This window comes from Crocuta crocuta, unplaced genomic scaffold (assembly GCF_008692635.1).
Source record: "Crocuta crocuta isolate KB4526 unplaced genomic scaffold, BGI_CrCroc_1.0 scaffold125, whole genome shotgun sequence".
NCBI classification, from domain to species: domain Eukaryota; kingdom Metazoa; phylum Chordata; class Mammalia; order Carnivora; family Hyaenidae; genus Crocuta; species Crocuta crocuta.
In genome coordinates this window covers 7,392,688-7,398,687 of record NW_027531143.1, presented here as the reverse complement: position 1 = coordinate 7,398,687, position 6,000 = coordinate 7,392,688, and the positions used below count along the sequence as shown (strand labels likewise).

Sequence of the window (6,000 nt, the reverse complement as noted above, 5' to 3'; positions counted from 1 at the left end):
GCGGGCGGGCGGGGCTGGGGTCCGAGGGCTGCGGCCGCCAGGAAGCGGAGAGGTCAGGAAGGGAGGGGACTAGGCGGGGGCCCTGAGAAAACCTGGGAGGACGTTTGCTGGAACTTAAAAACCGCCAGGGAGCTGGGGCCAGGGGGACATTCCTAGAGAGAGTTTTAAATTGGGGGTTTTCAGGCTAATACCATTATCTCCCTGTCTTACTCGCCCACGTCCCGATGAAGTTTTAGGCTGGGATTGGGCGGTAATGACGAGTAGACATCTCCCCGGCCAAATCCATATTATTTGGCGCCTTACCCTTCCTTCACCCCGAACACAAACGTGGAGTTCTCTACTTGGAACACCTGTGCTGTCGCTCACAGAATAATTACTCCGGGCATGCAAAGGTGGGGTGAATAAATTGCACTTCACATTTGTAGAGCACTCTACAGTTTACAGAGCCCCTCTCCCTTGCTTCATTATGCTGGAATCATAAAACAACACTAAGTTAGGCAGAGAAAAACTTAAGATGCGGGGAGTTTTTATCATCCGCTCTATTCATTTCCTTTTCTAACCCTGGTCTTAGCAGCTGGGAAGAGAGTGGGCTGCGGCAGATGTGGTGGGCGCAGTGAAAGAGGAGCCTACTGTGAAGGACTGTCTTGAAATAGCTGGTAAATAAATCCTTGCTAAATAAGGAGATAAGTAAAACCAAAGGAACTTAATGGATTGGAAGAATGGACTGGGAAAGAAAAGGCAGGTGGGATAGGGATAGACAGAGACAGAATGTAAGATTGTGATCTTTTCACTTCATTAGACTTCTAGTCTATATATATATATATATAAAGCAAAATCAACAGCGATTTTAGAACCCAGATAGACCGGACATCCTGGTGTCACTTCAGAGCTAGTTCTAGGTAAGTTATTTCCTCAAACCTCTTTTTTCTCATCTTTAAAATGTAAATAATAATAACTCCTACTTTATGATGTGGTTGTGCACATTAAAAGAGACGGGAAGCATTTAGTATAGTGCCTGGCATATAATAAACACTTTAACAAAGTGCTTATTAATAAAGTGCTGATTATATGCCAGGCACTATACTAAGTATACATAATATTATTTATAAATGCCAATAATACTATTATTATCTCCTTTTATGGAAATATCAAAAGCAATTGGAGTAGAAGTACCAATTAGGAGGCTGTGACCATATTCTAAGTTATAGGTAATGATAGCTTGAACTACAGTAATAGAAAGGAAGCAGATATGAGAGGCTTCTGAGGCAAATCGGACAGGGCAGTGCAATCAATTGGATGTGGGAGTGAGGGGCAGGGAAGAAAGATGGTTGTCATTTATAGACTGAGTAAGTAAATACTGTTGTCATTCCCATAAATAGGTACAACTGATGGAATAGCAGGTTTCAGAGGAAGAAGACTAGTTTGATTTTAGACATGGTGTAATGTGAGGCTTTCTGTGTATGAATGATGGAGTGTCAGTAGGAAGCGTGGACTTGGATATCTTGTGTAGATACGGAACTTTGAGAGTGGATTGCTTAGAAGAGGTAGTTGAAGATCATTTGGAGTGGAAAAAGGAAGGGCAGCGGAAGTGGGCAAGGGGAAGTGAGGAGTCGGACAATGACACCCGGCAGGAGCTGCAGAAGGGGACTAGAGAAAGCTGCAAGAGCAATGACACGGAAGCCGAGAAAACAAAGAGAAGTTGCTCATTAACAGGTCAAACGTAGCAGAGAGGTAGCCAATGACGACAAAAAAGCAGGCCACTGGATTTACAGATCCAGTCTGTTGGGATGGATCCACCTCCGGGAACTGTTTTGGAAATTTACCAGAGTGATTTTGCTTGTTTCGGTGACTGGGGAGGGACAACTGCTGGAATGTAGTTGAGGGAACCAAAGATGGTAGATAGCATGCAGTACCCAGGCTAGTACTGCACAGGAAAGAATTGTCGTGCATTCTGTGTGACTTGACTGTTCTACTGTTCCTTCGTGTAGATGAAAAACCTATTTATATTTACCTGAGCCTAGAATTTATTTTATATATAAACATAAAGTGTGTTTCACAGTTTTAAGATATGTTGAGTTTCCTGGTAAGAGGAATGACCTGGTGGATTTCTGAGAGAAGAATATTCCAGGGAGCCAGAACAGTTAGGCATAGGCCAGAAGGCGACTATGTGGCAGGAGTTTTCAAGAAACAGCAAGGATCCTATTGTGGCTGGATTGGAGAGAGCCTGGGTGAGAAGTAGGAGGATTGAGGGTAACCACGTGGTTGGGACAGGTGATGTAGGGCTTCTAGGGCATTGCACAGACTTTGGCTTTCATGCTAAATGAAATGGGCAGCTGCCCAAGAGTTTAGAACAGAGAAGTGACATAATCAGGCATATTTTTTGAAGGATTATTCTGGCAGCTGTATCTAGGATAGAGCAGTGGTAGAGGCTGAATAGACAAGGAGCTATTGTAGTAATCCAGGCAAGAAGTAAGAGTGGCTTGACCAGAGTAATAGCAACGAAAGCTGATATGGGAGAAGAATCATGAACTCCAGAGGGCTCAGTGGAAGAGTTTCAGGGGTAGGGGAGGGCTGGAAGATGGAGACAGATTGTGGGATTTTGGAGACTTGTGGGAAGGAGACTTTGGGAGAAGTGTCTTAACATTTCTTTTATTTACTTTTTTTATTTCTTGAAGTTTTGCTTTATGTGTTTGAATGGTATATATTACTTTATATATGAAGATTCATACTAGCAATAACTTGATTGTGAGTTGTCTATCCCATAGGGGAGCATGGGTGGCTCAGTTGGTTAGGTGCCCGACTCAATTTTGGCTCAGGTCAGGGTCTCAGGGTTCGTAGGATTGAGCCTTGCTTAGGATTCTCTCTCTTCCTCTCTCTCTGACCCTCCCTCACTCTCTCTCTCCCTTTNGGCGCCCCTCTCCCTTTCTCTTTAAAAAAAAAAAAAAGAAGCTTCTGACCTATTACCCTTTGCCATTATAAAGCATTATAAAGTATCTCTTTGTCCTATGTCATCATTTTTTTAAAAATAGTTTATTCTACTTGAAATTATTCTAATTAGATGNGCCCCTCTCCCTTTCTCTTTAAAAAAAAAAAAGAAGCTTCTGACCTATTACCCTTTGCCATTATAAAGTATCTCTTTGTCCTATGTCATCATTTTTTAAAAAATAGTTTATTCTACTTGAAATTATTCTAATTAGATATATTTAACCTTATCTGTTATGTCTGTTACATTTTGAATGCTTATTGTTTCTTTGTTTTCTCTTTTGTTTTATATTCTGTTTTCTTTGTTTTTGTTTTGTTTTTATTTTTATCTTCTTCTAGGCATTAATTATCTTTTGCTGTGTAACAAATTACCCCCACCCCTACCAGCTTAAAGCAGCACATGTTTACCTCGTACTTTCTGTGGGTCAGGAATCTTGGCATGGCTTAGCTGAGTCCTCTGCTTCAGAGTTTTTAGTGTTCAGTTTTCACAGGTGTTGTACTGCTTTCAAGCTTAGCCGCATGGCTGTTGACAGGGTTTAGTTCCTCGTGGGCCCTAGAGAGTCTCAGTTTCCTGTCATGTGGGTCTCTCCACAGGACAGCTCACAACATGGCAGCTGGCTGAATCAAAGCAAGCATGGGCAGAGAAAGAGTGTAGACAATATTTCTTTTTTTTTAGTTTATTTGTTTTGAGAGAGACAAAGACAGTATGAGTGGGGCAGAGAGAGAGAGAGAGAGAGAATATCCTAAGCAGGCTCTGAGCTACCAGCTGCGGAGTCTGATGTGGGGCTCAAACCCACAAACCGTTAGATCATGACCTGAATCAAAACCAAGAGTCCAGTGCTCAACAGACTGAGCCACTCAGGCACCCCAGAAATCACAGTCTTTAATGGCTTAATTCCAGAAGTGGAATTGATCACTTTGCCACATTCTGTTTGTTAGAGACGAATCATTACATCTAGCCTACACATAAAAGCATAATACCAGGAACTGAGGATCACTGGGAGCCCCTTTAGAAGGCCTTCTACCACACTCTAGCAATTTGGAAGCTGTTAAGTATATTAAATAGTATATTTATATTTAAATTTCACAGTTTACCTTAGAAATGAATTGATGATGAAAGACAATGAAATTAATCTACTTAGACTGTTTTTCTTCTCTCTCTACCATTGTGTTATTTGGGAGAGCAAATACTGATTCTTGTCCCTATCTAGTATCATCAAAATATTATTCTTTATATTATGTAATTTTTCTTTAAGCATTATAGCAATTATTTTTCACTTTATGACTTAGAATCTTAGTTACCTAAATATAGTTTTATATACGAAGAGGTTCAAAGCTTATCAGCAAACCTTTTCTACCTCATGACTTTCTCATTCCTGAAGTTATTATTGCTACTCCTCTGTTCACTGTCTTGATTTTTTCCTGATTGATTTTTCAGAAGTTCATAAATGTTATGTTTCTTAATTCTCATGTATTTGAAAATTTCTTTTTCTTATCATTACATATGAAAGGTGGTTAGAAATTTTCCACCAGGTATAGAAACTTTTTCCCCTTTAATATTCATTAACCACAGTTCCATTTTCTTCTAGCATCTAATATTGTCTGATTTCTTTGTTTTTGAAGATGACTTTTTTCTTCTGCTTAGATGACTATAGGGTTTTTTTTTTTTTTTTACAGTCCTTGAAGTTCCAGATAAAAGCTTTTATTAAATTTTCTTGGAATGTGGTGAGCCCTTTCAAAATGTAATTTTAAGATCTGCCTTATTTCAGAAAATTCTTCTATTATGTTAATTTTTTGGTTCCATTTATTCATTCACATCTTTAAAGATAGCAGGCATTCATACGTCAGTTCTCTATTGTTTGTTTTCTGTCTCTTCCATCTTCTCCCTCGTCGCTTTCATTTTGTGTCATTTTCCACTAAATTCTATGTGATTTTTTTCAATAGCTTGCCCTCCATGTCCAATTTTCTTTAGTTTAAATTCTACTCCTGATGGGTTGAATATGATTTTCAGGGATTTAGTTTCTTCTCCTTATTTCCTCTGCTCTTCCAGATTTCTTTTGTTTTTACTGCTGCATAGGTCCCATGGTATTTTTCTTTACTTTTTTTTTAATCTTTGAAGGAAATCAGTGAGATGTCGTTGAGTTGCTCAAGAATATAAAGTGAGCGTCTTACTTCCCCTTCCCTGTTTGCCTGTGTACCGTTTGAATCATCCATCAAAAATGTAAACCAGAGTATTGAGTGTTGGTGGCTCATAGTCTTTGGTCGGTCATTCTGTGATGGATGGGCTGAGACAGGAGGAAAATCTGCTGTGACTGAAGAAGAGAGACAGGGAGAAAGAAAATGGGGGAGGGGGAGGAGGAGGCAGAGAAAGAGATTTACTTGTTTCTTTGGCTTTTTTTCCTACTTATTACCAACATTTTTGAACAAAGTATTCAAGTGACTTGTAGTAACATAAGGCAATTTTTAAAACTATTTGATGTTTACACGAAAATAAAATATCAGTACCAGAGGAGAAATAAAAATGCAGATAAGTAGCCGCAGCATTCTACAAAGTTGTTAAAATGAAATTGTGACTGAATTTTTAAGCTTCCTGGCAACCAGAGGAAAAAAAACCCCACATAATTAGATATATGGTTTTCATTGACTCTAAATGAAAACCTATGAGTTATTCAGGGGGAAAATTTTTGTGACATTTAGTTCTGGGGAAAAAAAATCAAAGGGGGCAACGTTCTTAATAAATTTGATTAGTAAATACAGTAGTGGCATTCATTAAGCTATTTCTCATAGCATTGTTTAATGAAAGATAAAAACCTGGCATCTAAGCAGGGTCCAGAGAAAGCAAATTCCTGTGGTTCAAAGATAGTGGGATCTTTGGAAGATAATCTCTCTGGAGGAACAAATATGTTACTGGGTGGAAATGTGTTGCCTCAAAAGATATGTGGAAGTTCTAATGCCCAGTATCTTAGAACCTGACCTGATTTGGAAATAGAGTCATTGCGGATGTAATTAGTTAAGATG

General features: G+C 39.2%; 1 protein-coding gene across 1 annotated transcript in view; it reads right to left on the bottom strand.

The window, feature by feature from the left end:
- SAMD13 (sterile alpha motif domain containing 13) overlaps nucleotides 1–6,000 on the bottom strand; it is a 63,300-nt gene that overhangs the window by 40,843 nt on the left and 16,457 nt on the right. The window lies entirely within an intron of this gene.